Genomic DNA, 12,123 nt, shown 5'->3' with positions numbered 1-12,123 from the left:
GATTTTGACTTCTGAAAATAAGGCTGGTATAAAAATTGTGTTCTTTATATGAATATATGAAGAATATGTATGTTTCTTTTATCTTTTGTCAGTAACTTAGAATGTAATGCATGAGTCACAACTGTTTTACTTCTGTTTTTTTTTTTTTTTTTGGCTGCGTTGGGTTTTTGTTGTGGCAAGTGGGCTCTTCGTTGCTGCCTGTGGGGTTAGTAGCCCTGCGGCATGTGGGATGTTAGTTCCCCGACCAGGGATCAATCCCCTGTCCCCTACATTGGAAGGCAGTTTCTTAACCACTGGACCACCAAGGAAGTCCCACAACTGTTTTACTTTTGAAGAAACTAACATATTGTGATCTAAAATGATTGGACCTTTTGCATCTTACCAGCAATGTATGAGAATTCCATTTCTTCCATATTCTACTGAATACTTGGTTTATCAGTCGTGTTAATTTTAGCCTTTTAACTGAGTTTTTAGAGTTACATCACTTTTTGTTTTGAGTTTCTGTAAGGATTCATGATGAGCGTTTTTTCAGATGTTCATTTGCTATCTGTGTATCTTTGTTAAAATATTTGCTCAAATCTTTTTCTTTATTGACCTTTGGCTATTTTCCTTTAACAAATAGGACAGTGAAACAATAAAGATGTATGTTGGAATTTCACTCATTTTTTAATATTTTTAATATTATTTTTAAAAAGTGATTTTGCTTTATGGAGTAACTTTACTGGCAGAATTTTCTCACTTGAAAAACATCTGCAGTATTCACAATGCAATGGATACTTAGATATACCATTTTAAATTTAATATACATTTTAAACATATTCTCTATATTCTTAAGTTCAGTCACTGAAGAATACAATAAAGCCTTGCTTTATAGTGCTTACACATTTTTCTGGTTTGTATCACCGTGGAAGTTGGGTTGGAGCAGATGGGGACAAGATTTATTTTTATCTATCTATCTATCTATCTATCTATCTATCTATCTATCTATCTATCTATCTATCTATCTATTGTTGCATTGGGTTTTTGTTGCTGCTCACGGGCTTTCTCTAGTTACAAGAGTGGGGACTACTCTTCATTGTGGTGGTTTCTTTTTGTTGTGGAGCACAGGCTCTAGGCTCATGGGCTTCAGTAGTTGTGGCTCACGGGCTCTAGAGCGCAGGCTCAGTGGTTGTGGTGCACGGGCTTTGTTGCTCCGTGGCATGTGGGATCTTCCCAGACCAGGGCTCGAACCTGTGTCCCCTGCATTGGCAGGTGGATTCTTAATCACTGCGCCACCAGGGAAGTCCCAGGGACAAGATTTCATCAGGATGGACTGGTCTTTCCTTTGAGTCCCAAAGCCTGGCTGGGGTGGGGGGGGATGAAGAGATCAGTGGTCAGACTCCACAAGTCCTCATCCAGGCTGCTGGGTTTAAATTCTGTATCCCTGACCAGTGCAAGGACCCACAGGCAAACACTCCTCCCGAGGCCTGTTTCCTCCTATGTAAGGTGGGGATTAGGAGCTGACCTGCCTCTGGTCCACTGAAAGATGTGAAGAGGGGAGCTGTCCATTCCTATGCAGCTCCCTTTGTGGGTGACATTCTGGTGCCAGCCACCTTTAGCTCCCCCTGATGTCCTCAGATCCCTCTAGCTCCAGACCCCTCTATCCCCAGGGGCATGTCAGAATGGGCGTCTCACAACCCACGATCTGGATCAGCCCCCACGGACTTACATGCATCGAGGAGGGGGCTGCTGGGTACTGAGGTCTCCGTGTGGATTCCCCAGTGGGAAATAATCTGGACACCTTGCTAAAGCTCCTTGAGCCTCAGTTTGCTGACTTGGACATAGAGGTGTTAACTTTGGCCCCTGGGAGGATCAATGAAAGTAACAAAACACTGAGCACTTAACACCTGAATTCCAGGGTTTGTATTTTGAGCTTGTATGTGATGTGTTTATTTAAAATTTTAATAGAAAATATTTTCATAAGTTTCCTTTTCACAATTCTCTTATTGTACTTAACTCTAACTTATTGGTATTTTTATTGTATTAGTAACATTCTCATTTTGTTCCATTTTATAGAGTGCCGTGTAAGTTAATATAAATGCCATGTAAATATACTGTGAAATTTTACTCAATCCATATGTGTAACATTGTTATAGCATATTTCTCCTGAATCCATTTACTCTGTGAGATTGAGAACACACTCATCAATTGATGGATTATCACAGAAATAGTTTGATTCTTTTTCAAGTGTACTGAGAGATCTCTTACTTCTGTTTGCCCTAACTGATAAATTAATTCTCTTCAGATCCTCTTTAAACATATTTCATTTATTATGCTGAAGTGCAAAATGACCAAGTTTATTAGAGTATGTTATTTCACTTTTTAAAAAAATTAATTTATTTATTTGGTTGCCTTGGGTCTTTGTTGCTGCGCGTGGGCTTTTCTCTAGTTGTGGCGATCAGGGGCTACTCTTCGTCACAGTGCGCGCGGGCTTCTCATTGCAGTGGCCTCTCCTGTTGCAGAGCACAGGCTGTAGGCGCGCAGGCTTCAGTAGTTGTGGTGCACAGGCTTAGTTGCTCCGCGGCACGTGGGATCTTCCCGGACCAGGGCTCGAACCCATATCCCCTCCATTGGCAGGGGGATTCTTAACCCCTGTGCCACCAGGGAAGTCCCCCAGAAAGTCTTTTCATGTAAGTTTTTTTGTTCATTAGTCTTTTTTCCTTCCCCTGAAACTCAATGCAAGTTTTGTTTATTTAAAAATAGTTTATTTAACATGATGTAAACAACAGATAACTACTTAGAAAATATTCTTATTTCAATGAATATTCATTTGAATGTACTGGAGAGGTTGCAAGTAAGTTTTGTTTTGTTTTGTTTTTTTCTTCCCTATTAAAAAGTGGGGCAGGGATTTACATTGTTACTTTTGTAATGTGGTCCCTGTCTCCATGTTAATGATGTTATAAGGAGAACATCACATACAAATGAAGTAAACAGTAAATTAGTTTTTGGGTTTTTTTAAATCAGTCATCAATTTTATACACATCAGTGTATACATGTCAATCCCAATCGCCCAATTCAGCACAGCACCATCCCCACCCCACCACGGTTTTCCCCCTTTGGTGTCCATACGTTTGTTCTCTACATCTGTGTCTCAACTTCTGCCCTGCAAACCAGTTCATCTGTAGCATTTTTCTAGGTTCCACATACATGCGTTAATATACGATATTTGTTTTTCTCTTTCTGACTTACTTCACTCTGTATGACAGTCTCTAGATCCATCCATGTCTCAACAAATAACTGAATTTCATTCCTTTTTATGGCTGAGTAATATTCCATTGTATATATGTACCACATCTTCTTTATCCATTCATCTGTCGATGGGCATTTAGGTTGCTTCCATGACCTGGCTATTGTAAATAGTGCTGCAATGAACATTGGGGTGCATGGGTCTTTTTGAATTATGGTTTTCTCTGGGTATATGCCCAGTAGTGGGATTGCTGGATCATATAGTAATTCTATTTTTAGTTTTTTAAGGAACCTCCATATTGTTCTCCATAGTGGCTGTATCAATTTACATTCCCACCAACAGTGCAAGAGGGTTCCCTTTTCTCCACACCCTCTCCAGCATTTATTGTTTGTAGATTTTCTGATGATGCCCATTCTAACTGGTGTGAGGTGATACCTCATTGTAGTTTTGATTTGCATTTCTCTAATAATTAGTGATGTTGAGCAGCTTTTCATGTGCTTCTTGGCCATCTGTATGTCTTCTTTGGAGAAATGTCTATTTAGGTCTTCTGCCCATTTCTGGATTGGGTTGTTTGTTTCTTTAATATTGAACTGAATGAGCTGTTTATATATTTTGGAGATTAATCCTTTGTCCGTTGATTCGTTTGCAAATATTTTCTCCCATTCTGAGGGTTGTCTTTTCATCTTGTTTATGGTTTCCTTTGCTGTGCAAAAGCTTTGAAGTTTCATTAGGTCCCATTTGTTTATTTTTGTTTTTATTTCCATTACTCTAGGAGGTGGATCAAAAAAGATCTTGCTGTGATTTATGTCAAAGAGTGTTCTTCCTGTGTTTTCCTCTAAGAATTTTATAGTGTCCGGTCTTACATTTAGGTCTCGAATCCATTTTGACTTTATTTTTGTGTATGGTGTTAGGGAGTATTCTAATTTCATTCTTCTACCTGTAGCTGTCCAGTTTTCCCAGCACCACCTATTCAAGAGACTGTCTTTTCTCCATTGTACATCTTTGCCTCCTTTGTCATAGATTAGTTGACCATAGGTGTGTGGGTTTATCTCTGGGCTTTCTATCTTGTTCCATTGATCTATGTTTCTGTTTTTGTGCCAGTACCATATTGTCTTGATTACTGTAGCTTTGTAGTATAGCCTGAAGTCAGGGAGTCTGATTCCTCCAGCTCCATTTTTTTCCCTCAAGACTGCTTTGGCTATTCGGGGTCTTTTGTGTCTCCATACAAATTTTAAGATGATTTGTTCTAGCTCCGTAAAAAATGCCACTGGTAATTTGATAGGGATTGCATTGAATCTGTAGATTGCTTTGGGTAGTATAGTCATCTTCACAATATTGATTCTTCCAATCCAAGAACATGGTATATCTCTCCATCTGTTAGTGTCATCTTTGATTTCTTTCATCAGTGTCTTATAGTTTTCTGCATACAGGTCTTTTACCTCCTTAGGTAGGTTTATTCCTAGGTATTTTATTCTTTTTGTTGCAGTGGTAAATGGGAGTGTTTCCATAATTTCTCTTTCAGATTTTTCATCATTAGTGTATAGGAATGCAAGAGATTTCTGTGCATTAATTTTGTATCCTGCAACTTTACCAAATTCATTGATTAGCTCTAGTAGTTTTCTGGTGGCATTTTTAGGATTCTCTATGTATAGTATCATGTCATCTGCAAACAGTGACAGTTTTACTTTTTCTTTTCCAATTTGTATTCCTTTTATTTCTTTTTCTTCTCTGATTGCCGTGGCTAGGACTTCCAAAACTATGTTGAATAATAGTGGTGAGAGTGGACATCCTTGTCTCGTTCCTGATCTTAGAGGAAATGCTTTCAGTTTTTCACCATTGAGAATGATGTTTGCTGTGGGTTTGTTGTATATGGCCTTTATTATGTTGAGGTAGGTTCCCTCTATGCCCACTTTCTGGAGAGCTTTTTTTTTTTTTTATCAGAAATGGGTGTTGAATTTTGTCAAAAGCTTTTCCTGCATCTATTGAGATGATCATATGGTTTTTATTCTTCAATTTGTTAATATGGTGTATCACATTGATTGATTTGAGTATATTGAAGAATCCTTGCATCCCTGGGATAAATCCCACTTGATTGTGGTGTATGATCCTTCAATGTGTTGTTGGCTTCTGTTTGCTAGTATTTTGTTGAGGATTTTTGCATCTATATTCATCAGTGATATTGGTCTGTAATTTTCTTTTTTTGTAGTATCTTTGTCTGGTTTTGGTATCAGGGTGATGGTGGCCTCATAGAATGAGTTTGGGAGTGTTTCTTCCTCTGCAATTTTTTGGAAGAGTTTGAGAAGGATGGGTGTTAGCTCTTCTCTAAATGTTTGACAGAATTCACCTGTGAAGCCATCTGGTCCTGGACTTTTGTTTGTTGGAAGATTTTTAATCACAGTTTCAATTTCATTACTTGTGATTGGTCTGTTCGTATTTTCTGTTTCTTCCTGGTTCAGTCTTGGAAGGTTATACCTTTCTAAGAATTTGTCCATTTCTTCCAGGTTGTCCATTTTATTGGCATAGAGTTGCTTGTAGTAGTCTCTTAGGATCCTTTGTATTTCTGTGGTGTCGTAACTTCTCCTTTTTCATTTCTAATTTTATTTTATTTTATTTTTTTAAAATTAATTTATTTATTTTATTTATTTTTGGCTATCTTGGGTCTTAGTTTCTGTGCAAGGGCTTTCCCCAGTTGCGGCAAGCGGGGGCCACTCCTCATCGCGGTGCGCGGGCCTCTCACTATCGTGGCCTCCCCCGTTGCGGAGCACAGGCTCCAGAAGCGCAGGCTCAGCAGTTGTGGCTCGCGGGCCCAGCCGCTCCGCGGCATGTGGGATCCTCCCAGGCCAGGGCTCGAACCCGTGTCCCCTGCATTGGCAGGCAGACTCCCAACCACTGCGCCACCAGGGAAGCCCCATTTCTAATTTTATTGATTTGAGTCCTCTCCCTCTTTTTCTTGATGAGTCTGGCTAATGGCTTATCAATTTTGTTTATCTTCTCAAAGAACCAGCTTTTAGTTTTATTGATCTTTGCTATTGTTTTCTTTGTTTCTATTTCATTTATTTCTGCTCTGATCTTTATGATTTCTTTCCTTCTGCTAACTTTGGGTTTTGTTTGTTCTTCTTTCTCTAGTTCCTTTAGGTGTAAGGTTAGATTGTTTACTTGAGATTCTTCTTGTTTCTTTAGGTAGGCTTCTATAGCTATAAACTTCCCTCTTAGAACTGCTTTTGGTGCATCCCATAGGTTTTTTTTTTTAATTAATTAATTAATTAATTTATTTTTGGCTGTGCTGGGTCTTCGTTTCTGTGCGAGGGCTTTCTCCAGTTGTGGCGAGCGGGGGCCATTCTTCATTGCGGTGCGCGGGCCTCTCACTGTCGCGGCCTCTCCTGTTGCGGAGCACAGGCTCCAGACGCGCAGGCTCAGTAGTTGTGGCTCACGGGCCCAGTTGCTCCGCGGCATGTGGGATCTTCCCGGACCGGGGCACGAACCCGTGTGCCCTGCATTGGCAGGTGGATTCTTAACCACTGCGCCACCAGGGAAGCCCCATCCCATAGGTTTTGGATCGTCGTGTTTTTGTTTTAATTTGTCTCTAGGTAGTTTTTGATTTCCTCTTTGATTTCTTCAGTGATCTCTTGGTTATTTAGTAACATATTGTTTAGCCTCCATGTGTTTGTGCTTTTCACGTTGTTTTCCCTGTAATTCATTTCTAATCTTATAGCGTTGTGGTCAGAAAAGATGCTTGATATGATTTCAATTTTCTTAAATTTACTGAGGCTTGATTTGTGACCCAAGATGTGATGTATCCTGGAGAATGTTCCATGCACAGTTGAGAAGAAAGTGTAATCTGCTGTTTTTGGATGTAATGTCCTATAAATATCAATTAAATCTATTTGGTCTATTGTATCATTTAAAGCTTCTGTTTCCTTATTTATTTTCATTTTGTATGATCTGTCCATTGGTGTAAGTGAGGTGTTAAAGTCCCCCATTATTATTGTGTTACTGTCAATTTCCTCTTTTATAGCTGTTAGCAGTTGCCTTATGTATTGAAGTGCTCCTATGTTGGGTGCATATATATTTATAATTGTTATATCTTCTTCTTGGATTGATCCCTTGATCATTATGTAGTGTCCTTCCTTGTCTCTTGTAGCATTCTTTATTTTAAAGTCTATTTTATCTGATATGAGTATAGCTACTCCAGCTTTCTTTTGATTTCCATTTGCATGGAATATCGTTTTCCATCCCTTCACTTTCAGTCTGTATGTGTCCCTAGGTCTGAAGTGGGTCTCTTGTAGACAGCATATATATGGGTCTTGTTTTTGTATCCATTCAGCAAGCCTGTGTCTTTTGTTGGGAACATTTAATCCATTCACGTTTAAGTTAATTATCAATATGTATGTTCCTATGACCATTTTCTTAATTGTTTTGTGTTTGTTTTTGTAGGTCCTTTTCTTCTCTTGTGTTTCCCACTTGGAGAAGTTCCTTTAGCATTTGTTGTAGAGCTGGTTTGGTGGTGCTGAATTCTCTTAGCTTTTGCTTGTCTGTAAAGCTTTTGATTTCTCCATCAAATCTAAATGAGATCCGTGCCGGGTAGAGTAATCTTGGTTGTAGGTTCTTCCCTTTCATCACTTTAAGTATATCATGCCACTCCCTTCTGGCTTGCAGAGTTTCTGCTGAGAAATCAGCTGTTAACCTTATGGGAGTTCCCTTGTATGTTATTTGTCGTTTTTCCCTTGCTGCTTTCAATAATTTTTCTTTGTCTTTAATTTTTGCCAATTTGATTACTATGTGTCTCGGTGTGTTTCTCCTTGGGTTTATCCTGTATGGGACTCTCTGCGCTTCCTGGACTTGGATGTGTATTTCCTTTCCCATGTTAGGGAAGTTTTTGACTATAATCTCTTCAAATATTTTCTCTGGTCCTTTCTATCTCTCTTCTCCTTCTGGGACCCCTATAATGCAAATGTTGTTGCGTTTAATGTTGTCCCAGAGGTCTCTTAGGCTGTCTTCATTTCTTTTCATTCTTTTTTCTTCAGTCTGTTCCGCAGCAGTGAATTCCACCATTCTGTCTTCCAGGTCACTTATCCGTTCTTCTGCCTCAGTTATTCTGCTATTGATTCCTTCTAGTGTATTTTTCATTTCAGTTATTGTATTGTTCATCTCTGTTTGTTTGTTCTTTAATTCTTCTAGGTCTTTGTTAAACATTTCTTGCATCTTCTCGATCTTTGCCTCGATTCTTATTCTGAGGTCCTGGATCATCTTCACTATCATTATTCTGAATTCTTTTTCTGGAAGGTTGCCTATCTCCACTTCATTTAGTTGTTTTTCTGGGGTTTTATGTTGTTCCTTCATCTGGTATATAGCCCTCTGCCTTTTCATCTTGTCTATCTTTCTGTGAATGTGGTTTTTGTTCCACAGGCTGCAGGATTGTAGTTTTTCTTGCTTCTGCTGTCTGCCCTCTGGTGGTTGAGGCTATCTAAGAGGCTTGATGGGAGGCTCTGGTGGTGGGCAGAGCTGACTGTTGCTGTGGTGGTGAGAGCTCAGTCGCAAGTAAGTTTTTAAGAAATCCTGTTCAGTGAAATGTGGCTGATAAAAGTATGTGATAAATATAGAATTCTATAAGTATTCTATAGTCAGAATATTTTGGAAACATTTAAAATTATCAGTCCACTTTAATTCTGGCTGGTTATAGGTAGATTTTGAAATCAAAATGAAATTTTCACAAATTAGATTATTGTATAGTAATTGGATAGTTTTCACAAAAATTGCTTGTTGCAAAATGTTGCCCAATGTTTTTATGGTTTTATGGATACTGAAAATATAGACAATTTTTTTTACATTATACATGTTATTTTTGTCATTTAAATTTTTAGTTGTTACTATATTTTGCCGCAGCAGTGAAATCCCAGAATCCTAACCACTAGGCCACCAGAGAACTCCCCACTTGAATTTTTATTTACAAAAATCAAAAGTATATTTTGTGGCCTTAAATAGGGGCTTAGCTTGTAATGACTTGCACATTTCAGTTTATTAAAAAAGAAAAATCTTTTTTTTACATTTTTAATTTTAATTTTTTAATTGAAGTATAGTTGCTGTACAGTATTATATAAGTTACAGGTGTACAATATAGCAATTCATAATTTTTAAAGGTTATACTCCATTTATAGTTATAAAATATTGGCTATATTCCCCGTGTTGTTCAATATATCCTCGTAGTTTATTTTATACCTAATAGTTTGTACCTCTTACTCCTCTACCCCTCTATTGCCCCTTCCCCCTTCTGTCTCCCTTCTGGTAACCATTAGTTCTCTATATTTGTGAGCCTGTTTCTTTTTTGTTATATTCACTAGTTTGTTGTATTTTTTATATTCCACATATAAGTGATATCATACAGTATTTGTCTTTCTCTGTCTGACTTACTTCACTTTGTATGATAATCTCTAGGTCCATCCATGTTGCTGCAAATGTCAAATTTCCTTCTTTATGGCTAAGTAGTATCCCATCATACATTGCATTGGCCAAAAAGTTCGTTCAGGTTTTTCTGTACGATGCTATGGAAAAACCCAAATGAACTTTTTGGCCAACACAATATATACCACATCTTTTAAAACCATTCATCTATTGATGGGCATTTAGGTTGCCTCCATATCTTGGCCATTGTAAATTATGCTGCTGTGAACATTGGGATGCATGTATCTTTTTGAATTAGTATTTTTGGTATTTTTGGATATATACCCCAGAGTGCAATTGCTGGGTCATGTGGTAATTCTGTTTTTAGTTTTTTAAACCTCCATACTGTTTTCCACAATGGCTGCATGGATTTACATTGCCACCAACAGTGTATGGGGGTTCCCCTTTTTCCACACCCTCTCCAGCATTTATTATTTTAAGACTTTTTGTGTTTTTCTTTTGCCGTGCTGTGCGGCTTGTGGGATCTCAGTTTCCGACGAGGGATTGAACCTGGGCCATGGCAGTGAAGCCCAGAATCCTAACCACTAGACCACCAGGGAACTCCCTATTTGTAGACTTTTTGATGATAGCCATTCTGACCTGTCAGCCTTTCTCTGTACACTTAACCCTCATTTGAAGCCCAGCCCCAGTGTCCCTTCACTTCAGGTCAAGTTGCTCTATCAGAGAGCCGCTGTGCCCATGAACTAATCTGTCAGCCTAGCTGAAACACCCCAGGCACCACCAAGGCTCACAACAAAATCCTAGTGATTCTGTAGAGCAGTGAATAAACAGCAGGCTTCAATGTCATCTTGCCTCAGTTACAACTGTCTCCACACCCATCTCATGTGCACACATTCCTCAGCATCCTTGGCCACCTGACAAATTATCCTCTCTCCCACACCAGTGCTTATGATGCCCCCCACCTTCACTCAGGTACCCAAGCTCTCTATGCACTTGTGGCACCCACCCTCCTCTTTCTGATTTGCTATTGGCATTACCATCATATTCAGGATTCCTCCTACTAATATCAACAAAAGGTCCCCCTGGTCCACAAACCGTCCACCACATTTTGTACATGTGTCCATCCAGAAGCCCTTCCCTTAGTTCCAGACCTGTGTGTCCAGCTGCCTGCTAAATAACTCCACTCTTTTGTTCTATGAAATATCTCATACCCTCAACTTGGCCAAAAAGGAAACTGCTGATATCCCCAATGAGAATTATTTCCACTATAGAACACCCAACACAGCTGATGGAGCTTCCATCCTTCCACCTCCCAACACGAAAAATCTTGGTGTCATACCTGACTCCTACCTTACTTTCTCTCAACATCACAATCCGAAAAACCAGGCTGTCCCGTTTTAGAAAGTTATTTATTTATTTTTGGCTGCGTTGGATCCTTGTTGCTGCACGTGGGCTTTCTCTAGTTGCGGTGGGCAGGGGCTACTCTTTGTTTTGGTGCTCAGGCTTCTCATTGCGGTGGCTTGTTGCGGAGCACAGGCTCTAGGTGCGTGGGCTTCAGTAGTTGTGGCACTTGGGCTCAGTAGTTGTAGCTCGTGGGCTCTAGATCACAGGCTTAGTAGTTGTGGTGCATGGGCTTAGTTGCTCCATGGCATGTTGGATCTTCCCAGACCAGGGCTCGAACCCGTGTCCCCTGCATTGGCAGGTGGATTCTTAACCAGCACGCCACCAGGGAAGTCTGGCTGTCCTGTTTTAAAAAACTGATTCAAAAATTCATTAACTTCTCCCACCTCCACAACCACGACAATGGCCCACACCGACAGCACTCACCCCAATGTCTTGGAGGTGAAACCAACTGGAACCCTGGATGTGGGATTTCCACCAGGCAGATTCCTGGGGGCAGTACCCATCCAGCACAGTTGCAGGGATAGGACCACTACTCCAGTGGGTCTGGAAGGCAGAGCATTGAGCCAAAAAGGATTATTTATGAGCCATAAGATCTCATGATGTTTGCCTTGCTAGGTTTTGGACTTGTTTAGGACCCCTCACTCCTTTATTTCCCATTTCCCCCATTTGTAATGGAAATGTCTATCCTATGCCTGTCCCACTATTACATTTTGGAAGCATGGAGCTTTTGGTTTCACAGCTGGAGAGCAGTTTTGCCTCAGGATTGATTGTACTTTGAGTCTCATTCATATCTGACTTAGATGATATGTAGATGAGTCTTTGAACTTTCTAATATCACACTAAAACTTACTATAAAGTTACACACTTTTTCTTTCATGTTTCCTTTCTGTGTTCATTGAAGAGTGTAAGCTGCATGAAAACAGAGGTTTTCGTCTGTCATGGTTCTCATGCACCTGAAACAGTGCCTGACACTGAGTATTTTGTTCAATGAAAATTTATTAGAACCGTGAATAAACATGGCACCCGAAATTCTTGTTCACTTTTACTAGTCTGACTACTCTTAACGTCCACTCCAATTCTTTCTCCAAGCCGGT

The sequence above is a fragment of the Eschrichtius robustus genome, chromosome 19 (assembly GCF_028021215.1).
Source record: "Eschrichtius robustus isolate mEscRob2 chromosome 19, mEscRob2.pri, whole genome shotgun sequence".
Taxonomy (NCBI): Eukaryota; Metazoa; Chordata; class Mammalia; order Artiodactyla; family Eschrichtiidae; genus Eschrichtius; species Eschrichtius robustus.
The sequence above is the reverse complement of the archived record's forward strand: the minus strand, read 5'-3'. Positions refer to the sequence as shown.